The 24,355-nt window shown below is 39.3% G+C and overlaps 1 protein-coding gene across 5 annotated transcripts in view; it reads right to left on the bottom strand.

The window, feature by feature from the left end:
- arvcfb (ARVCF delta catenin family member b) overlaps nucleotides 1-24,355 on the bottom strand; it is a 551,538-nt gene that overhangs the window by 449,765 nt on the left and 77,418 nt on the right. For all 5 annotated transcript variants that reach the window (XM_059994656.1, XM_059994661.1, XM_059994662.1 and 2 more), the window contains exon 2: nucleotides 278-335. The gene's annotated coding sequence lies outside the window, so the exon portion shown is untranslated. The remainder of the gene's footprint in view (nucleotides 1-277; nucleotides 336-24,355) is intronic.

Genomic DNA, 24,355 nt, shown 5'->3' with positions numbered 1-24,355 from the left:
CAGCCAATTTTCAGATCACTTTTCTAACTGATTCAGATCTGTCCTCAAGCCACGATTACCTTCCTCGCTGCCCATTACACCTTTTATTGTGGTGTCACCCGCATATTTATTGATCCAGTTAACATTATCATCCTGATCATTGATATAGATGACAAACATCTAGTCTGATATTATCCAGACTGTAACAGCACATGACTGAAGCTCAGTAACCAGTGTCCATCCAGTTTGGCATAATTTATTCTTAAATAACCATAATTTTAAATGATATTCCACTTACCTAATTCTATTTGTCTTGGGAAATAGCTCTGATATGGAGTAGTTATACAAGCTGATGCCTGAAGAAAAGAAAAAAAGCAATTTATTAATTATTGATTAGATTATGGCAAACCTAAATCACATATTCAAGATATGTAAAGGAGTGATCGATAAGTTTTATTGCAATAGAGAATGGATTGTGTGAGGAAAAATAAAATTTTGTTTCACAGGATTAAGAATTCACCCAAATCATCATGGTGAAATACAAGACTCGTGTGTCTACATTTATTTACAATGATTTACAAACATCTTTAAAAAGGCCAGAAACAGAACTTTGCAATATCAACATATTATTTTTAACCAAGGTCACATTTCATTGCTCCATATCAGTGCTTGCTCACAATCAGCTTCATGTTACTCATTACAAAAGAATTTGAGCATCTGGCCCTGCAGGATTTTTGTCTACCTGGCACAAATTGTAGCTGCCAAAAATTACCACCATTCCATTGCATTGAAACAATTCCAGACACTCAAAATATACCGAGCAACAATCCCCCCACCACCAAAAAAAAAGAGCTGCTTCCTCAGAATTGTTTTTTGTTTAGGATATACCACTTGAAGTTGAACACAACTATAATTTCAGATGCTCTGTCCTTCCACGAGCCTGCAGGTCACAACTGCGCATGTTTCAGCAACTGCTTAGCCCCTGGATCAGGATCATGCAAAGCCATGACAGCAGGTGGTGGACAGTGATATTGAGCAGCTGGTGCAAGTCCTGGTTATGTGATCACTGATGCCAGGAGAGAACCTCTGAAAAGTATTGATAATGGCTGGGGTTCACACACCTTGACACTACCCAGGAGAATACAACGGCAAACTACTTCTGTAAAAAATTTTACCAAGAAAAATTCATGTGCATGGATAGAGAATTATAAGATTAAAAACAGATGAAAGATCTTGATTGCACATGTCATACAACACTGCACATGATGGTGATTTTTAAAAAAAACTTCCTCCTGGGTGCAAGCAGATCAAGGAGATAACCTGATCTGCTTATAAATCTATTGATTAAAAGGTCCTGAATAATTATCAAAGCCCAAAACATTGATTGTTTATTCATTTCTATAGATGCTGCCTGACCTGCTGAGTTCCTACAACAGCATTTTGGGTGTGATGCTCAAGGGTTAAACAGCTTTCATTCTATTAGTTGATAACAACCCTGTTGCAAACTGAGTTAAAAGGAGGAAATTTGGGGAAGAAACAAGCTGTGCTGGAGATTCTCTACAGGTCAGGCAGCAGTTGTGGAGAAAGGAAGAGTAAACATCTCAGTTCAATGACCTTCAAGTGTCTGTAAAATTTCAGACTGCTCTTGTACTAAGTTCAAATGAAGGATCAGTGATCTGAAACACTAATTTCAGTTTTGATTCTCTTCATAGTACTGCCAAATACCCCCAGTATTTCCTGTTTTTATGTTGACATATCAGAATCAAAATATTTTCCCCCGCCCTTAGGCTAAAGGAGGAAATTGATTAAACTTCCCCCAATCGGAAACGTCACAAAAACAAGTTCAGGCAAATCCAGGGAAAACCATTTCATCACTCCAACATATTTTGAAACTCTAGTTCTTTTCAAAGGAATTACTTACACTGTAGATTTGAAATTGTAAATCTTCGTACCAGACAAGTGTACATAGAGCAACCAGAGCAACTGGTTTGCTGCTGCTCTGCCGCTGACTGTGCATGGGGGAGGAGCTTTAAGATTCTAACATTTAACTGTTATTCATTCTTTGGGGCACTACTGTTTTTGTGGATGTTTGCAAAGAAAAAGAATTTCAGGATGTATATTGTATACATTTCTCTGACATTAAATGTACTTTCCAGATATTTTGAAAAGAACATCACACTTTCAAAGCCTGATGTTCAATGGTTTCACTTAACACAAATGTGACTGAGCAACCACCTCTGGCCTTAAGAAATGTGTACAACTATAGTAAGCTCAATACAGCTCAAACGAGAGCAACTCTTTTCCATAGTTCCATGACACAAAGCTCTGAAACTTTTTTTTATAAGAAAAAAGAAAGTCCAGTCAGCCCTCCTTATCCGTGAGGGATTGGTTCTGGGACTTCCGCAGATACCAAAAAAACACGGATGCTCAAGTCCCTTATATAAAATGGCGTAGTATTTGCATATAACCTACATACATCCTCCCATATACTTTAAATCATCTCTCAATTACTTATAATACTTAATACAATGCAAATGTTATGTAAATAGTTGTTATACTGTAATGTTTAGTGAATATTGACAAAAAGAAATCTGTGCATGTTCCTCTCACTCATAACACAAGCAGCGAACAAACAAGACGCGAGGCAAACAATGATTAAACAACAAGAAAAACTTGTAATACCTGTACAGTAGTTGTTACACTGTCTTGTTTCAGGAATAAGGACGCTTTGGAGGAGGCTCAATAATACTAAAATCAGGAACTATGGAGGTTGAGGGCTGAGAATCTTCAAGCGTAGAACGTCAAGACTTCAGAATTGCAGGTACTTTAGTTAGAAACATTGTTATAGGAAGCTGTCTCTTCTTTTTCCTTGCATCATCAAACAAATCTTGCAGTGGTTGTAGGCATTTTGTTATCTCTCGGGTGACACGGAGGCTTCATTCCCTTGAAGGATCATAGTCAAGGATCATATCCTTTAACACTTGGAAAACTGCTGCAAATTTTTCGTGTCCAAATTGATGATTCTGCCTCCTCTAAATCATCATCTTCTGTAGAGGATTTCAGCAGATCTTTGAGTTCCTCGTAGGTAAGGGTTTCTCTATGCTCTTCTATGTGTTCCTCGACGTTGTCCTTGATCATGTCAGAGAAGCCTTCCCTGCCAACTTCCCTTGCAACATTCAAGATAACCCTGACTTATGCATCGATAGTGGGGATCCCCTGAAATCACTGACTGTCTCACTGCACAGTGGGTTCCAACATGCATTGACCGTCTTAGGCTTTACAGCGTCTACCGCCTCTGCAATAGCACAATTGCAACTGTAATTGTGAATTTCTTCCATAAACTCATGATGCTGCAGTCAGGGTTAGCATCAAGGTTAGCATCCTCCCGAAGGTGAGGCGGGTGTAAGTCACCTTAATGGACTTGATGAGGCCTTGATAAATTGGCTGCAGCAATGATGTAGTGTTAGGAGGCAGGAACATCACTTCGACATTGTCGTCGGCGAAGCAGAGAGATCGGGGATGGCCGGGAGCATTGTCAATTATGAGGAGGGTCTTGAATGGCAGCCCCTTCTCTTCAAAGTATTTCTTCACTTCAGGAATGAAGCACTGGTGGAACCATTCCAAGAACAAGATCGCCATCACCCAAGCCTTCTTGCTGTATTGCCAGAACACAGGAGGGCAAATTCTGTTTTTGTCCTTAAGGGCCTGGGGATTGTTTGCTCGGTAGACAAGTCCTGGCTTGATCATGCGACTGGCTGCGTTGCCACACAGCACCAGAGTAAGGCAATCTTTCCAGGCCTTGAACCCCAGGGCCTGCTGGGCACCCTTATGGTTGTAGGTACGATTGGGCATCTTCTTCCAGAAAAAGCCTGTTTCATCCCATTTGAAGACTTGCTCTGGAAGGTAGCCCTTCTCTTCTGTGAGTTTCTTGAGCTCCTCTGGGAACGCTGCTGTGGCCTTGGCATTAGCTGATGCCTGTGATCTTTACGTTCTTGAGGCTGTAGTGTTTTACATAGCCAGCCAGCCATCCCTCACTGGCCTTAAACTCTTCTCTCTCACTCTCATCAATCCCGTCACAGTAGTGCTAACAGAGACCAAGAGCTTTTTCACATATAATTTGGCCATCAACAGGGAAATGCTTCCGTCACATGTCCTCTCGCCACACACTTAATGCTTTCTCAGTCTTTGCAAGCACTTTATCACAAACCAGTGACACCATTTTTGCCACTGTAGGGGCAGCACTAACAAGAGACAATAGGTGCAGAAGTAGACCATTCGGCCCCTTGAGTCTGCACCGCCATTCTGAGATCATGGCTGATCATTCACTATGAATACCCAGTCCCTGCCTTGTCCCCATATCCCTTGATTCCCCTATCCATCAGATATCTATCCAGCTCCTTCTTGAAAGCATCCAGAGAATTGGCCTCCACCGTCTTCCGAGGCAGTGCATTCCACACCTCCACAACTCTCTGGGAGAAGAAGTTTTTCCTCAACTCTGTTTTAAATAACTGACCTCTTATTCTCAATCCATGCCCTCTGGTACTGGACTCCCCCAATATCTGGAACCTATTTCCTGCCTCAATCCTATCAAATCCTTTAATTATCTTAAACGTTTCAATCAGATCCCCTCTCAATCTCCCCAATTCCAGCGTGTACATGCCCAATCTCTCCAATCTCTCTGCGTAAGACACTTTCAAAAAATTCAGCTTCTTTCTGCTTTATTGTGTGAATGGTCGATTCGTTCTTACCGACCTTACGGCCCACTTCAGAAAGTGGCATGCCACTTTTCAAAAGATCTAATATTTCTACTTTCTCAGCGAGAGACAGCACTTTAGCCTTTGAGGAATTGCTTTGACCACATATTTGCTTTTTAGGAGCCATTTTTTCCCACAGGAAAAAAGTAGTGAACGAACAAGATGCGAGGCAAACAATGCTCAAACAAGTGCTGGAAATGCTGGATTTTCTCGATTCGCAGTTGGTTGAATTCACGCATGTGGAACGCGCAGATAAGGAGGGCTGGCTGTACTTTAATTTTTATCTAAACTTACCCTCGCCTTCTTTGCATTATTTGTGAGCTCAGAGAAAAGGTGAACCAATCTGGCTCTCTTAATGTTATCATGCTGACATTAATGTTATCATGCTTACGTCTAAAACCTTGACAAACTTCAATAGTTGATGTGCAGTGGAGAGCCTATTGACTGGCTGCTTTACAGCCTCATATGGAAACAACGTCCTTGAATGGAAAATTGTACAAAACAGCAGTATATCCAGCCCAGTCCATCTCGGGTAATGCCCTCCTCACCTATTGAGCACATCTACATGAGGTATTGTCACAGGAAAGCAGCATCCATCATCAGGGATCCCCACCACCCAGAACAGGCTCTCCTCTCACTGCTGGCATCATGAGGGTAGTATAAGAGCTTCAGGACTCACACCACCAGCTTCAGGAACAGTTATTACCCCCTCAACCATCAGAAACATGAACCAAAGAAGATAACTTCACTGAGCTTCACTCACTGACTCATTTAAATGTTCCCACAACCTATAGACTCACTTTAAAGGACTGTTTCCTGCCTCTAGCGTGTCCAATCCCTTAATAATCTTGTATGTTTCAATCAGATCCCCTCTCATCCTTCTAAATTCCAGTGTATACAAGCCCAGTCATTCCAATCTTTCAACATATGACAGTCCCGCCATTCCGGGAATTAACCTTGTGAACCTATGGTTCACTACCTCAATAGCAAGAACACCCTTCCTCAAATTTGGAGACAAGAACTGCACACAATACTCCAGGTGTGGTCTCACCAGGGCCCTGTACAGCTGCAGAAGGACCTCTTTGCTCCTATACTCAACTCCCCTTGTTATGAAGGCCAACATGCCATTAGCTTTCTTCACTACCTGCTGCACCTGCATGCTTACTGAACAAGGATACCTAGATCTCGTTGTACTTCCCCTTTTCCTAACTTGACACCAGTCAGATAGTAATCTGCCTTCCTGTTCTTGCCACCAAAGTGGATAACCTCACATTTATCCACATTAAACTGCATCTGCCCACTCACCCAACCTGTCCAAGTCACCCTGCATTATCATAACATCCTCCTCATATTTCACACTGCCACCAAGCTTTGTGTCATCTGCAAATTTGCTAATGTTACTTTTAATCCCTTGATCTAAATCATTAATGTATATTGTAAATAGCTATGGTCCCAGCACCGAGCCTTGCGGTACCCCACTAGTCACTACCTGCCATTCTGAAAGGAACCCATTAATCCCTACTGTTTGTTTCCTGTCTGCCAACCAATTTTCTATTGATGTCAATGCCCTACCCCCAAATACCATGTGCCCACTAATCTCCTGTGTGGGAACTTATCAAAGGCTTTCTGAAACTCCTGGTACACTACATCCACTGGCTCTCTCTTGTCCATTTTTATAGTTACATTCTCAAAAAATTCCAGAAGATTAGTCGAGCATGATTTCCCCTTCATAAATCCATGCTGACTCGGACCGATCCTATTACTGCTATCCAAATGTGCAGCTGTTTCATCTTTTATAATTGGTTCCAGCATCTTCCCCACCACTGATGTCCAGCTAACTGGTCTATAATTCCCTGTTTTCTCTCTCCCTCCTTTCTTAAAAAGTGGGATAACATTAGTTACCCTCCAATCCACAGGAACTGATCCTGAATGTATAGAACGTTGGAAAATGATTACCAATGCGTCCACAATTTCTAGAGCCACCTCCTTAAGTGCCCTGGGATGCAGACCATCAGGCCTTGGGGATTTATCAGCCTTCAGTCCCATCAGTCTACCCAACACCATTTTCTGCCTAATGTGAATTTCCTTCAGCTCCTCCATTACCCTAGGTCCTCTGGCCACTATTACATCTGGGAGATTGTTTGTGTCTTCGCTAGTGAAGACAGATCCAAAGTTCCTGTTCAAGTCGTCTGCCATTTCCTTGTTCCCCATAATAAATTCACTCATTTCTGTCTTCAAGGGCCCAACTTTGGTCTGAACCAATTTTTTTCCTCTTCACATTCCAAAGAAGCTTTTACTATCCTCCTTTATATTCTTGGCTAGCTTACCTTTGTACCTCATCTGTTCTTCCCATATTGCCTTTTTAGTTATCTTCTGTTGCTCTTTAAAAGTCTCCCAATCCTCTGGCCTCCCATTCATCTTTGCTATGTTATACTTCTCTTTTATTTTTATACTGTCCTTGACTTCCCTTGTCAGCCACCCCTTTACTCCTCTTAGGATCTTTCTTCCTCTTTGGAATGAACTGATCCTGAACCTTCTGTATTATTCCCAGAAATACTTGCCATTATTGTTCCACTGTCTTCCCTGCTAGGGTATGTTTTCAGTCAACTTTGGCCAGCTCCTCCCTCATGGCTCCAAAGTCCCCTTTGGTCAACTGTAATACTGACACTTCTGATTTTCCCTTCTCTCTCTCAAATTGTACATTAAAGCTCATCATATTATGGTCACTACCTCCTAATGGCTCCTTTACCTCCAGTTCCCTTATCAAATCCGGTTCATTACACAACACTAAACCCAGAATTGCCTTCTCCCTGGTAGGCTCCAGTACAAGCTGCTCTAAGAATCTATTTCGGAGGCACTCCACAAACTCCCTTTCTTGGGGTCCAGTACTGACCTGATTTTCCCAGTCTACCTGCATTTTGAAATCCCCCATAACAACCGTAGCATCACCTTTGTGGCATGCCAATTTTAACTCGATTCAACTTGCACCCTATATCCAGGCTACTGTTTGGGGGCCTGTAGATAACTCCCATAAGGGTCTTTTTGCTCTTACAATTTCTCAGTTCTATCCACATTGACTCTACATCTCCTGATTCTATGTCACCCCTTGCAAGGGACTGAATTTCATTCCTCACCAACAGAGCCACTCCACCCCCTCTGCCCACCTGTCTGTCCTTTCAATAGGACGTATACCCTTGAATATTCATTTCCAGTCTCTGTTATTCTTATTCTGATTAATAATTAATGACTCTGTTAACATCATACTTGCCAAGTAACACAAATACTTTAATAATAAATTTACTTTGAACTTTTAATAAGGTTGCTTGTGGTCTTTAAGAATTTTATACTGCTTTAGTGAGCAAAGGAATGATACAATCTAAGTATTTCAAAGACAAATCTAATAGCTTAAAGGAATTTGCTTCTAGCAAAATGCTACAGGTGATAACAGAAGAGGAAGGAAACCTTGAACAAGATTCAGAGATTGTAGCATAAAGATTTGCTGTCTGAAACAGATCAGATGTATGGCCAAAAGGAAGAGGAAATGAAGTACTTGTAGCTGTATTTGTAAAATCAGAATTCTTGTATCAATGCCAAAAAAATGGACAAATTCAGCCAAAGGGTCAAGTTTCATATTGCAATATTTTCAAAACAAAACATATCAAAAACATTTTTTCCAATTCCCGCAAGGTTCAGGATGATGCACTTCCACTTGAGGCTAATGAGGTCAATGCAGCGTCTGCAGACTCTGCCATTGCTGCCCACAAGTAATGCATTAATAACTTGGAAGATACATCCTCATTCTATCATTAATGTGAAGCTTCTGCATGCTTCCAGCGAATGGACAAAATTGTTCTCCAATGCAGCATCAGGTTTAAAATCACTGGGATATGTCGCAAAATTTGACGGATGATGCGATACATAACAGAAGGATAAACTTGTGCAAAAAAAAACTGGGAAAAAAGTAGTGAGACAGTGTTCATGGGTTCAGTGTCCATTCAGAAATCGGATGGCAGAGGGGAAGGAAGAAGCTATTCCTGAATCATTGAATATGTGACTCGAGTCTCCTGTATCTCATCCCTGATGGTGGCAATGACAAGAGGGCATGTCCTGGGTGATCGGGTTACTAATGATGGATGCCACCTTTTTGAGGCATCGCTCTCTGGCGATGTCCTGGATACTACAGAGGCTAGTACCCATGTTGTAGCTGACTAAGTTTACAAATTTCTACAGATTATATCAACCTTGTGTTGCAGCCACCTCCACCCCATACCAGATGGTGATGCAGCCAGTCAGAATGCTCTTGATGGTAGAAATTTGAGTGTTTTAGGTGACATACCAAATCTTCTCAAACTCCTAATGAAATATAGCCATTGTTATGCCTTCTTTGTAGCTATATCGATATGTTGGACACAGGATAAACCTTCAGAAACACTGACACCAAGGAACTTGAAATTGCTCACCCTTCCCACTTCTGATCCCTCAATGAAGACTGATTTGTGTTCTCTCATCTTCTCCTTTCTGAAGTACACTGTAGTTCGTTGGTCTTACTGATGCTGACTGTAATGTCATCCTTAATGCTCCTAGAGATCATGGACAAAAAACTCCCACAGACTTGAGGGAATGTCACACATCTTCAAAAGCTTTTGACAACATGGTTTATTCTTTTCCTCTGTTCACCTGGTTATTTTCTGCCACAATGATGTCAGCAAACATCTGCCCCTTCCACAAGTCTGGTCATCACGGACATTAACAACTTTGTCCATCTACAGAGTTGACAGTGTAATAAGACCATCAGTGCTGGGTATGTTGGCTTGGGAGAGAATTATGATATTGGTTTGACTTTCCTGCCAATGGATTTGAAGAGTTTTGCTGAAACAGCAGTGACAGTAAGTATTCAGGTGCTTTAAGGTGCATGTTACCAACAATCAAAATTAAAACCTTAGAGAGAACAGGGATCATTACTGCTTGATAAACTATGAGCTACATTCAAGGATTGGATCTCCAACACTTTGCAAAAGACAGCTCATGACCTTTGGCCCATTCAAAGGTTACGTTGAATTTCATTAATAATGCCTTCACTGAAAAGGTTTTGTAAAATGGAAACTGGCTTACATTCTCCAAGGTCCAGTTGTACATTATCAAATTATGTATACAAATACAACTCAGACTCATCCTGCCGACAGCCATAAAACAAAGAAACGTACTGGAACCCGTTCGAGAGAATATCAAAACACCATAAATAACATAAATGGCAAAAAAATTAAATCAGACAACACAGAACATCAACCCAGGAGACCAGTAATATTCAGTTTAGTACAGTTTAACACTGTGTTGTTAGCCCATCATATGCCGCAGGGCAAAGCGAGCCCACGATGATTGCCCCAACCGAACCAATCAAAAACAGCGAAAGAGTAACTAGAATCCAGGAACACAAACAACATGAACCCCAAAGTCCACCAAAATGAGTCTGTAGCCTCTCCAAACAATCACTGCAAAGTGGATCCAAGGGCTCCCCCCCACTCCCATAATGGAATTGCCCATTCCATCTTCAACACTTCCTCATGATGATTGTGGCCATGTCCTCTTGATGACACTGAAGGAGTGCAATTGGAGATCTTTTTTGGCCAGAAAATATGCAGGATTTTCCAGAGGCTCATGGTGTGGAATGACAACAGCTTTGCAAGATCACTCTGCCATTCGCCAGCATTCAGATCCATACAAGAGTGTGGACAGAACACAGTTCTGATACAGCTTCATCTTGGTGTGGACATCCTTAGCTCTAGGGCGGAGGCAATGTAGACTGAAGTTTTCTGTCTATCTTGTAAATTAGATCCACTCAAGCAGATATCCGTTGGGTTTCTTCCAGGACTACGATAATTAAGAGAGCAGTATTGGGACGACATAGCATTGATTGCATGGAATTTGTTCAGCAGCTGTCAGCTTATTTCACAACCTGGACAATCATGAGGAAGGTACAAGACAACTAGTTTCTACAGGGAAATTCAATTTGCAATTAATGCACTGTAGTAACTCTCAACCGAGTCAAAGACTTTTGAAATCAAAAAGGCCAAGCCGAGTCGTTTCTGAACACAAGAGATTCTGAAGATACAGGAAATCTTGAGCAACAACCACAGGAATTTCAGGAATTCAGCAGGTCAGGCAGCATCTATGAAGGGGCAACACGCACCACGGATGCAAAAATTACAGACTTTATGTAGTGCTTGTACAAACACCATTTCCAGAAAAGTTGGGATATTTTCCAAAATGCAATAAAAATAAATCTGTGATATGTTAATTCACGTGAACCTTTATTTAACTGACAAAAGTACAAATAAAAGATTTTCAATAGTTTTATGGACCAACCTAATTGTATTTTGTAAATATACACAAATTTAGAATTTGATGGCTGCAACACACTCAACAAAAGTTGGGACAGAGGCATGTTTACCATTGTGTTTCATCACCTTTCCTTTTAATAACACTTTTTAATCATTTTGGAACTGAGGATACTAATTGTAGTAGATTTGCAATTGGAAATTTTGTCCATTCTTGCTTGATATCAGACTTCAGCTGCTCAACAGTCCATGGTCTCCGTTGTCGGATTCTCCTCTTCATGATGCACCATACATTTTCAATTGGAGATAGATCTGGACTGGCAGCAGGCCAGTCAAGCACACGCACTCTGTGTCTACAAAGCCACACTGCTGTAGCCATGCAGAATGTGGTCTGGCATTGTCCTGCTGAAATAAGCATGGACGTCCTGGGAAGAGACGTCGACCTGACGTCTCTAAAATCCTAATATATGCCTCAGAGTCAATGGTACCTTCACATACATGCAACTCACCCATGCCGTGGGCACTGATGCATCCCCATACCATCGCCGATGCTGGCTTTTGCACTTTTTGCTGATAACAATCAGGATGGTCACTTCCATCTTTGGCGCGGAGAACTCGACACCAGTTTTTTCCGAAAACTAGCTGAAATGTGGACTCTTCTGACCACAGCACACAGTTCCACAATCTTTCGATCCATCTCAGATGAGCTCGGGCCCAGAGAACTCACCAGTGTTTCTGCATAGAGTTGACGTATGGCTTCCTCCTTGCGTAATACAGTTTTAAGTTGCATTTCTGGATGCAGCGATGGACTGTGTTAAGTGACAATGGTTTTCCAAAATACTCCTGAGCCCAGGTGGCTATAATTGTCACAGTAGCATGACGGTTTCTTAGGCAGTGCCGCCTGAGGGCTCGAAGATCACAAGCATTCAACGGTGGTTTCCGACCTTGCCCTTTACGCACTGAGATGTCTCTGAATTCTCCAAATCTTTTCACAATATTATGTACTGAAGATGTTCAAAGACCTAAATTCCGTGCATCTTGCGTTGGGAAATGTTCCTTTTGAACTGACTAGCAATTCTCTCACGAATTTTGGCACAAAGGACTGAGCCACGACCCATCCTTGCTTGCAAAGACTGAGCCTTGATGGACGCTACTTTTATACCCAGTCATGATACCTCACCTGCTACCAATTAGCCTGCTTAATGTGGAGTCTTCCAAACTGGTGTTACTTGAATATTCTGTGCACTTTTCAATCTTATTGTAACTCTGTCCCAACTTTTGTTGACTGTGTTGCAGCCATCAAATTCTAAATTTGTGTGTATTTACAAAATACAATTAAGTTGGTCCGTAAAACTATTGAAAATCTTTTCTTTGTACTTTCGTCAGTTAAATGAAGGTTCACATGAATTAACATATCACAGATTTTTGTTTTTATTGCATTTTGGAAAATATCCCAACTTTTCTGGAAATGGGGTTTGTATATCCAGCTCTCTGTGGTTACATTATCTTCCCCTGAAGATCCCTCCAAGAAGATTAGATCAACTCAATTGTCTCATGTACCTTGAAACATTAAAAGCCAGTCAAATGCGTCATTTGCATCAAATCAAATTAGTGAGGATTGTGCTGGGCAGCCCGCAATGTTGTCACAGTTTTGGTGCCAGCACAGCATACTTGCAACTCACTAATCCTAACCTGTACATCTTTGGAATGTTGGCGGAATCTGGAGGAAACCCAAGTAGATACAAGGGGAAAATACAAGCTCTTCATAGACAGCAGCAGGGAATCGATCCTCAATCTCACAACCGGTGCTGTAAAGCGAAGCACACCGGCTTTGCGAACATGACGCCCCAAGTCAAGTTTATTGTCATTTAGCTATGTACATGTATACTGTCAAACGAGACATTTCTCTAAACCAGGGTATAAAACACATTAGTACACACATCACCATGTAACACACAATAACTTATGAAAGGATAAAATCTACAACTAAATTATGCATAAATATACAAAGCTAAGTGCTTAAATTAAATATTGGAGGGTACAGAACAGATAAACCAGTGACTCTTCGAATGTGATGGAGGAGGGAGCTCAGAAGCCTAATGGCCTAAGTAATTATTTCTCATTCTGACCGTTCCCAATTTTATGCATCAAAGTCTCCTGTCTTATGGCAGAACATCAAAGAGGATGCTGGATGGTTGGGATCCTTGATAATATCAAGGGCCGTGCTTATGCAGCAGTCCTGATAAGTGTCCCGGATGGACACTAGGAAGACCCCCATAATCTTCTCAAATGTTCTCACAGTCCTTTGTAAGGACTTGCAGTCCAATACTCAGCTGCTCCCATACCAGATTAAGATGCAACTTGTAAGGATGCTTTTGTAGCGGTGTGCTACATGCAGCGCTGAAATAATGACACGGAGTCAGTGAGCTGCAGTTGCAAAAGAGGTTTATTCAAACTTCGCGGCCGATGCGTATTCACAGTCCCGTCCCGTGCGTAGGCTTTTCCCCTTGCTGGTGAAGCAGGCTTGGCGCCCTCTTTGGGACTGGCCTCAATGCCGGCGGCGCTCCGCTTTGTGAGCCAGTTCGAGTGCGCTGAGAAGCGGGTCGCCACACTTTTAATGGTGCTCCTATATAATTAAGTTAAGGGGAAGCCTTACTTGCTTCAATGGCCTTTGGAACAGTACCAACAACAGACAGGATACTGCAAGTATGGTCAGTGCATTACTTTTCAATGCCACTTCTGTCATTCACTAATGACCTGTGATCACAAGTAATGAAATAATGAAAGATTTCAAACAAAGGCTATGTAAATGAGATTACACATGTTCCATCTTCTAAAATGGTGCAAGACAATGGAAATAGACAAGCTCTTTTTGTTAGGCCCCAGCTACATTTCTCCTTTTATCAATTGGTTTTAAACTAAAAACCTGCTAAACACATTTTTCACCAGACCATAACAAACACCAAAATATCTCTGCTACGCAGCTGACCTGAAATGAGAATACAGAACTGTAAAAGCAACCTTCTGCGCACACCTTTACATTCCAGTACACATACACACATACATTCTGCTACAGTCGAGTAATTCAGCATGGAAATATGTCATTTGGCTCAAATGGTCTTTGTCAATTACATTCTTCCTGCTAGTCCCAATTGCCCATATTTGGCCAATAACACTTCCTCTCCTCTACCAACCCAAATGCTCTTAAATTGTGCCACTGTCCACCCTTCCTGTCAGCTCATTCCAGATACAGCCCTGTGAGAACAAATGATTTCTTAATTCTCTGCAACACACAAAATGCTGGAGAAACACAACAGGTCAGGCAGTATAACATGTTGGCCCAACAGCCTTTATCAGGACTAATTCTCTTTCAAATCACTTCCCTCTTAACTTTTCTTTGCCCTCTAGTTTTTGGCTGCCCACCTTCCCCACATCCCTTCATGACTTCATAAACTATTGTAAGGTCACCCCCTCATTCTCCTTCATTCCAAGGAATAAAGTTCCAATGTGGCCAAGCTCTCCCCTCTACTACATATAACATTTTCTTAAATTTTTCCTGCATCTTCTCCAGCATGACAACAGGATGACCAAAATTACACACAAGATGCTAAGAGTAGCCTGGCAATTTATACATCTACAAGACAATGTCCCTTCTCCTGAACTCTAAACCTGACTGATGAAAGCCAGCATGCCAAATACCTTTTTCACCACTGACGTGTGCAGCTGCTTTCAGTGAACTGTACACTGAACAGTAGTATTCCCAGGTCATTGTTCTACAACACTTGTCAGTGCTCTGCCAAGTACCCTGACTCCAATGTCCAAAATGCATCACCTCACACCAAGGCAAGTCAAAAACTATTTGTTACTTCTCAGCCCACCTCCAATTCATTTATTGTAACGTGCTTCACTATCAACAGCATACATCTCCCTCTCCAGTTTAGTATCATCAGTAAACTCGCTATTCACACCAAGTATCTACTTGCATCCTGAGGCAATTATAAATGCATGCATACCAGAGACAAGAGGAGCTAAGTTTTCCTTCTGTTGAAAGTGAGGGGGGGGGGCATTCAAAACAAGAGGCATTGGTTTAACTTGGGTGGTGGGGTGTAGAGTTGCCTCTACCTAAGGAGGTTTAAGGTGCTCCTTCTGTAGGTCACCCTTGAGCAATGTGTAGCACCTGCTTAGTTGCCTGATCAGGGTCATGGGAGCAGGTGGTGGATGGTCGTACAAGCAGCTGATGAACATCACAAGTCCTGGTTATGCAACCACTGACACCAAGCAATCTCTAAAGAGTATTAATAACGACTGGGGTCACCTGTCTTGTAAAGAGACTGCCCAGAAGGCAGCAATGGCAAACCATTTCTGCAGCAAAATTTGCCAAGAACAATCATGATCAAAGACCATGATCGCCTATGTCACAGGACATGCCAGATAACGAGGGCAGGTTTTACATCAGAGGCAAAAGATCTACAAAGGATACAGGAGGCAGCTTCACACAAAGGGTGGTATGTACTTAGAAACACCTGCCAGAAATACTCATTGAGTTGTTCATATTAACATTTAAAATCCATTGAGGAAACTACATGGATGAGAGCGGTTTAGAGGGCTATGGACCAAATGGGATGCTTGCTGGCACAACACCACATCAGCATGGACCAGTTGGGCTGAAAGGCCTGTTTGCATACTGTATGAATGTGACTGGTGTCTCTGCAATTCTTTTAGTTATACTTTCTTTTATATATTTACAATTCTATTTGTTCTGATGAAACATCATTGTGTGAAAACACTTCCTCCAGTCTGACCTGCAAAGTATTTCTATGCTTTTTAAATTGAGATAAATTTAGAATTCCAACATCTGCAGTTTTAGTTTTAAATTGGGTTTGATAAATGAAAAAAATTAGAAAACTAGTGGTTATCTTTAAAGTGATAGAAACCTGAAATAAAAGAAAAAGCTATTAAGCGAGATTGCTATTAAGTTAAATCGTTCAGATAGAGTCGCACATCTCAGAAACAGCACCTTGGCCCATCCTATCCATGTCAAACAAGATGTCCATCAAAGCCAGTTCCATTAGATCATATTCAGTTCATATCCTCTAAGCTGTTCCAATCATGTCTTTTAATTATTGTTAGCATACCTGCCTCATCCACTGAAAAAAACCGTGTACTGTTCTTTCCCTCCACTGATGCTGCTGCATTCCTCTAACAGTTATTTTTTTGCTCGATGTAGCATCTGCAGTCTCTTAGCTCTCCAGTAAACCAAGTTCATGTTTCAGTTCAGTAACCTTTCAGAGCCAGGCAAAGGTTTGAAAGTACAGGCATATTTTGTATTGCAGAGATTACTAGTGGAATTTAAGCAGGACCCATGTTAAGCTCTGACATGCACATATTTTAAATTTGCCCCAGAAATACTGAGATGGCCATCAGAAGTAACTTATATATCTGAGGGTTAACACCAGAACTCCAGTGAAGGCTTGGAATAGAATGGGAATTTCAGTCTATGCACTCGGAGTCAGATACGAAATAGTAATGGCATGTGAAGTATCGGGAAAATAGACCCAACCTATTTGTTCATTCTGCAAATTCACCGTCAATTATTGTGAAAATACTGTGTTGAGATCAGTAGCTTATATAAATATACAGTGAGTAGACACACATGGTTTGGTGCAATGGCATAGATCAGAGTGAAAACTACAAGCTTAAGAGGCATCACAAACATGAGAAGATCTGCAAATGCTGGAAATCCAAAGTGAAACCAAAAAAAAATGCTGCAGGAACTCAGCAGGCTATGGAAAAAGAGTAAACCAGTCAACATTTTGGACTGAGACCCTTGATCAGGACTGAGAGGTGGAATGACGTCACATAACCATCTAGGGAATCAAAAGATGGGATTCAGAAAATGGTGTTCAGCAGGTTTGGGGGACTTAGAAAAGCCTCAGAGGGGTGAGGGTAAAGAATCATTTGCTTCCACTCCTTTTCCATGCACTCTGAAATGGTTGTTGAGTCAATGTGTTTGAGGAGAGGTAGCTGGTAATATGGAAGTGGCATTTATCTTCCAGCATTTTTTGCTGAAATTCTTGGGCGACTAGGGGGCTCAGTGACCTCATGAATGCTCGTCTATTTTCCAACGGAGATGAATTTAGGTCTCCAGTGCATCTTTGGAATAATTGGTTAGAGTCAGAGTTAGCACATCATTTTACAGATGTACTGAAGTACAACTACACAATAGTGTATCAATGGAACTATACACAATATTTTCCCCTCCAAGAAAATGCATAAAAATATATACTGTAATAACATTCTTTCCAACACACTCCTTCATTTAGCAAATGCCAACTTTCAAAGTCAGCATTTTGATCCAGCTTACAAACTCAGTCCATCAAGTAGTGAAATGGACAGCAAAACAGCAAGAGAAATGGAGGTTCCATCATCTATCATAACACATAACCTTTTCCAACTGCACAGAAGCCTTAGAACCATGCACTAAGAGCTCTCAAGAGGAATTCTTCCCACACACAGCTGGCCTCAAACTCAAGTGCATTCCAGGTCTGCAAAACAATAACAAATGCTATTTTTCTCATGAACACATCTACCAAAGGCTCAATCCCAGTAGAGACTTGGCTCAATAAGAGATCGCATATGACAACAATCAGAAGGAAACAAGTCCAAATACAGCAGATTTTGGCTATTTAGACTTTCAGTTAATCAGGGCAGGTACCTATTTGGGACTCTGTGCCTCTTAATTGGGACAGGAAACTGGTGATGAACTGCTTCTAACTAATGTCAGTCGTATGCACTCTGAGGCCATTGTTTACTACAGTGTGGCGCGTGGCCAAGTGGTTAAAGCGCTCGTCTAGTTATCTGAAGGTCGCTAGTTTGAGCCTTGGCTGAGGCTGCGTGTGTGTCTGATTAGGAATAGTCAGCATGGATTTGTGCGTGGAAGGTCATGTTTGACAAATCTTATTGAATTTTTGAAGAGGTTATGAGGAAAGTTGATGAGGGTAAAGCAGTGGAGGTTGTCTATATGGACTTCAGTAAGGCCTTTGACAAGGTTCCACACGGAAGATTAGTTAGGAAGGTTCAAACGTTAGGTATTAATATTGAAGTAGTAAAATGGATTCAACAGTGGCTGGATGGGAGATGCCAGAGAGTAGTGGTGGATAACTGTTTGTCAGGTTGGAGGTCGGTGACTAGTGGTGTGCCTCAGGAATCTGTACTGGGTCCAATGTTGTTTGTCATATACATTAATGATCTGGATGATGGGGTGGTAAATTGGATTAGTAAGTATGCAGATGAAACTAAGGTAGGTGGCATTGTGGATAATGAAGTAGGTTTTCAAAGCTTGCAGAGAGATTTAGGCCAGTTAGAAGAGTGGGCTGAATAATGGCAGATGGAGTTTAATGCTGATAAGTGTGAGGTGCTACATTTTGGTAGGAATAATCAAAATAGGACATACATGGTAAATGGTAGGGCATTGAAGAATACAGTAGAACAGAGTGATCTAGGAATAATGCTGCATAGTTCCCTGAAAGTGGAATCTCATGTGGAGAGGGTGGTGAAGAAAGCTTTTGGTAAGTCAGCCTTTATAAATCAGAGCATTGAGTATAGGAGTTGGGATGTAATGTTAAAATTGTACAAGGCACTGGCAAGGCCGAATTCGGAGTATTGTGTACAGTTCTGGTCACTGAATTATAGCAAAGGTATCAACAAAACAGAGAGTACAGAGAAGATTTACTAGAATGTTACCTGGGTTTCAGCATCTAAGTTATAGGGAAAGGTTGAACAAGTTAGGTCTTTATTCTTTGGAGCATAGAAGGTTGAGGGGGGACTTGATAGGGGTATTTAAAATTATGAGGCGGATAGATAGAGTTGACGTGGATAGGCTTTTTCCATTGAGAGTAGAGGAGATTCAAGCAAGAGGACATGATTTGAGAGTTAGGGGGCAAAAGTTTCAGGGTAACATGAGGGGGAATTTCTTTACTCAGAGAGTGGTACTGTGTGGAACGAGCTTCCAGTAGAAGTGGCAGAGGCAGGTTCGGTATTGTCATTTAAAGTAAAATTGGATAGGTATACGGACAGTAAAGGAATGGAGGGTTATGGGCTGAGTGTGGGCCAGTGGAATTAGTTGAGTGTAAGCGTCAGCATGGACTAGAAGGGCTGAGATGGCCTGTTTCCATGCTGTAATTGTTATATGGTTATATGTGTCCTTGAGCAAGGCACTTAACCACACATTGCTCTGTGATGACACCAGTACCAATCTGTACCGGTCCTAATGCCCTTCCCCTGGACAACATTGGTGGCGTGGAGAGGGGAGACTTGCAGCTTGGGCAACTGCCAGTCTTCCATTAAAAAAACCTTGCCCAGGCTTGAGCCCTAGAAACTTTCCAAGGTGCAAATCCATGGTCAATCGAGACTAACGGAGGCCTACTACTATGTACTACACCATCCCTAAGAGTGATCAGTTTTTAAAAAGTCAGTTGCTCGTTTCTGTTCAAAAAGCAGTGATTGTTTTCACGGATAGTTGGCAAGAAATAAGCAGTAAGACAATTCAGAACAGTTTTACTCACTGTGGTTTCAAGCATTCAGGCTTGATGATGCCAGAAATGGCTGGGATTAAAAATGAAACAATTTCACTACTCAAGTACTGTCAATTATCTTTAATGTTATAATGAAAAAGATTTGAGCAGTCAATATCAAATTTGAATTGTTCTGAGGCTAGCTCAGACGGCAGTCTCTTTTTCCAAGATTCTTACTTGTTTGGCGGAATAAAGACCTCTATATCCACCAGCTTCAGTGTCTCTCTGGTGACTTAATTCACAGTCACAACACAAGTTATCTCCAGGTTCTCCAGTTTTGTTCCACTGTCCAAAGATTAGTAGGTTAATTGGTCATTGTAAATTGTCCTGTGATCTCACTAGGTTAAATTAGGGGTAGCTTGGCAGTTGGATCATCATTATTTTATATATTTTTTAAAACTTTTTTTTAATTGAGTTTTCAAATAATTACAGAAATAAAACATATCAAAAAATATATACCCTTCCCCCCTCCCCTCTAACATCCCTATAGAAAAAAAAGAAAGAAAGAAAAAAAAAGAAAGAGTGCCTGGATATCTGAAGATCCCCACATGCTCCATGGAGTTCGTAATAACTTTAGTATATTTATTTCTTTCCCCAAATAACCAATTATTTCATCTTCGGAGCACCTATATATTTAATCCTGTCTTTTGTAAATAAGGGCGCCAAATTTTCAAAAATGTTTCATATTTATCTCTTAAATTATGAGTAATTTTTTCAAGTGGAATACAGCCATAAATTTCCTTCTTTCAACGATCTATACTTAAGTATGTATCCGATTTCCAAGTAACTGCAATAGCCTTTTTGGCTACTGCCAGTGCAATTTTTATAAATTCTTTCTGATATTTATTCAATTTGGGTTTTGGTTTTATCTCTTCAATATCACCTCGTAAAAATAATATTGGATTATGTGGAAGTTGTGTTCCAATAAAACTCTTAAATTTGTCCAAAAAGGTTGAATTTTAGAACAAGACCAAGTAGAATGTAAAGTACCGATTTCTTGCTTACAGCGGAAACACTGATCGGATAAATCTGGGTTTAATTTATTTATTTTTTGTGGTGTAATATATAATTGATGTAAAAAATTATATTGCACTAATCTTAACCGGACATTTATTGTATTTGTCATACTATCAAGACATAGTCTTGACCAATTTGTTTCTTGAATATTAAAATTGAAGTCACTTTCCCATTTTTGTCTTGACTTATGAACTCCTTGTTTAACTGCCTGTTTTTGAATTAGGTTGTACATACAAGAGATAAATTTTTTAATCTTTCCTTTTTGAATTAAAGTTTCTATTTCATTAGATTTCGGCAATAACATTGTTTGACCTAATTTTTCTCTTAAATAAGCCCTTAGTTGGAAGTAACAAAAAATAGTGTTGTTTGATACTTTATATTTATTCTTTAATTGATCAAATGACATTATTATACCTCCTTCAAAACAATCTCCTATATATCTAATCCCTTTGAAACCAAGTATATAAAAGTTGATTATCCATTGTAAAAGGAATAAGTCTATTTTGAATTAAAGATCTCTTTGCTAATAAAGATTTTTGTCTCATCATCAACATTTATCTTATTCCATAAGTCAATCAAATGTTTTAATATAGGAGATTCTGTCTTTTCCCGTATCCATTTAGATTCCCATTTATATATAAAATCTTCTGGTGTATTTTCTCCTATTTTATCTAGTTCTATTCCAATCCATGCCGGTCTATCTTTCTCAAAAAAAGATACAATAAATCTAAGTTGATATGATTTATAGTAAGTCTTAAAATTTGGAAGTTGTAACCCTCCTAGATCAAATTTCCATGTCAATTTTTCCAACAATATTCTTGACATCTTACCTTTCCAAAGAAACCTCCTCACATATTTGTTTAACTCTTGAAAAAACTTCTGGGGTAGTTGTATTGGTAGTGATTGAAATAAGTATTGTAGTCTAGGGAATATATTCATTTTTACAGTATTTACTCTACCTACTAATGTTATTGGTAATACCATCCATTTATCAAGATCTTCTTGAACTTTTTTCAGTAATGGCAAGTAATTTAATTTATACAAGTTCTTTACATCATTATCAACTCTTATACCTAAATATTTTATACCATTTGCCGGCCATCTAAATTGAGGTATTAATCGACATTGACTATAATCTCCTTTAGTAAGAGGTAAAATTTCACTCTTATCCCAATTTATTTTATAACCTGATATTTTCCCATATTCTTCTAATCTATAGGATAATTTACACAATGAGTGCAATGGGTTTGTTAAATAAAGCAGAACATCATCAGCAAATAAGTTAATCTTGTATTCTTCCTGATTAACTCTGAAATCCTTAATATCTGGGTCCATTCTAATTAATTCAGCTAATGGTTCCATCGCCAACACGAATAAAGCAGGTGATAATGGACAACCTTGTTAACTGAAATGGTGTTGAAATTTGACCATTTGTCACCACTTTAGCTTTGGGATTAGTATTTAAGGTTTTAATCCATTTTATAAAAGATACTCCTAATCCATATTTTTCCAATACTTTAAATAAAAAATCCCATTCCAATCTATCAAATGCTTTTTCTGCATCTAAAGCAAGTGCCACACTCATTTCCTCCCTCTTTTGCGCCAAATGAATTATACTAAATAACCGAGTTACATTATCTGCCGATTGTCTATTTTTAATAAATCCTGTTTGATCCATATGTATTAATTTTGGTAGGTATTTAGATAATCTGTTAGATAAGATTTTTGCTATTATTTTATAATCAGTGTTTAATAAAGAAATAGGTCTATATGATGCTGGCTTTAAAAGATCTCTATCTTTTTTTGGCAATACTATTAAAATAGCTGTCGAAAAAGATTCTGGAAGTATATGCATTCTTTCCGCTTGATGTATTAACTCCATAAAAGGAGGAATTAATAAATCTTTAAACTTTTTATAAAATTCAGGCGGAAAACCATCTTCTCCTGGAGATTTATTACTTTGAAGTGATCCTAGGGCTTCTTCGACCTCTTTCAATGTAAAAGGCATATCTAATCCCTTCTGTTCTTCCGTATTTAATTTTGGAAGAGTTATTTGTGATAAAAACCTTTCTATCTTGACATTATCATTTTGTGATTCTGATTTATACAACTCAAGAATAAAAATTCTTAAAAGTTTCATTAATTTCTAAAGGTTTATAAGTAATTTTATTTACTCTTGTTCGAATTGCATTTATTGTTTTAGAAGTCTGGTCTGTTTTTAACTGCCATGCAAGGACCTTATGCGATCTTTCACCTAGTTCATAATATCTCTTTAGTTCTCATAATTGCTTTTTCTGTTCAATATGTCTGGAGTGTATTATATTGTAACTTCTTATGAATAAGTTGTCTTCGTTTTTCTTCTGTCATATTTCTTTGAGATTCTTTTTCTAATTTTGTAATCTCTTTTTCCAATTGATCTATTTCTATCATATATTCCTTCTTAATTTTAGAAGTATAACTTATTATCTGACCTCTTAAATATGCCTTCATTGCTTCCCACAATAAAAATTTATCAACTGAATGTGAATTTGTATCTAAAAACTGAATCTGCTTTTTCATAAAATCACAAAAATCTTGACATTTTAGTAATATTGAATTAAATCTCAATCTATAAATTGATTCCTCTTTATCTGTCATTATCATTGTCATTATCAAAGGAGAATGATCTGACAATATTCTCGCTTTATATTCCACATTTTTAACTCTATCTTGAATATTCGTTGATATAGGAAAAAAATCTATCCTTGAATATGTTTTATGTCTATTTGAATAAAATGAATAATCTCTTTCTTTTGGATTAATTCTTCTCCATATATCAAATTTAAGTCTTTCATCAATGATAGTTAATTTTACTACTTTTGATTTTGTGACAACCTTTGTTGATCTATCTAAAACTGGATCTAGACAAAAGTTAAAATCTCCACCTATTAATATTTTGTCATGTGTGTTAGCCAAATTCAAAAAGACCTCTCGTATAAATTTTACATCATTTTCATTTGGTGCATAAATATCCATAAGAGTCCATAGTTCTGAAAAAATTTGACAATGTATAATTACATATCTCCCCACCAAAATTAACCAAAATTGCAACTCCTCTCGCCTTTGAATTAAATGAAGCTGCAATAACATTTCCAACCCAGTCTCTTTTTAATTTCTGATGTTCTATGTCTGTTAAATGAGTTTCTTGTAAAAAAAAAAGCTATATCTGTTTTCATTTTTTTTAATGTATGTTAAAATTCTTTTTACCGGTCCATTAAGCCCATTAACATTAAAAATTTAAAAATTCAGTAAATTAGTCATTATTTTTAATTATGTTACTCCAATCTATAATAATACCTAATCTTTCAATTTGCGTGGTATCTTGGGAAATCTTTTTTAAATTCTCCATGTTGCTATGTGTGTCCCCACTGATCATCCAGGCAGAAAGACAGAAGAAAAATAGAGTATAAAGAAAAAAAACAAAATACCCCCCGACTAATGTTGTGAAAAAAAAACACAACATTACCCCCCTCTGTTGTACGGGTCATGGCGATTGCCATGATTACACACGTGAATCCCGCAGTAACCGATCCAAACCTCCCCAGCCCCCCCCCCGCAACATAAAAAAGTATATATATATAAGAAAAAAAAGTACTATTCTCAATCAGTATTTCTGAAATTTTGCTTTTCTCCCCTGTAACATCCTTAAATGTCCATC

The sequence above is a fragment of the Hypanus sabinus genome, chromosome 18 (genome assembly GCF_030144855.1).
Source record: "Hypanus sabinus isolate sHypSab1 chromosome 18, sHypSab1.hap1, whole genome shotgun sequence".
Classification (NCBI taxonomy): Eukaryota; Metazoa; Chordata; class Chondrichthyes; order Myliobatiformes; family Dasyatidae; genus Hypanus; species Hypanus sabinus.
This window is presented reverse-complemented; position numbering and strand designations above follow the sequence as displayed.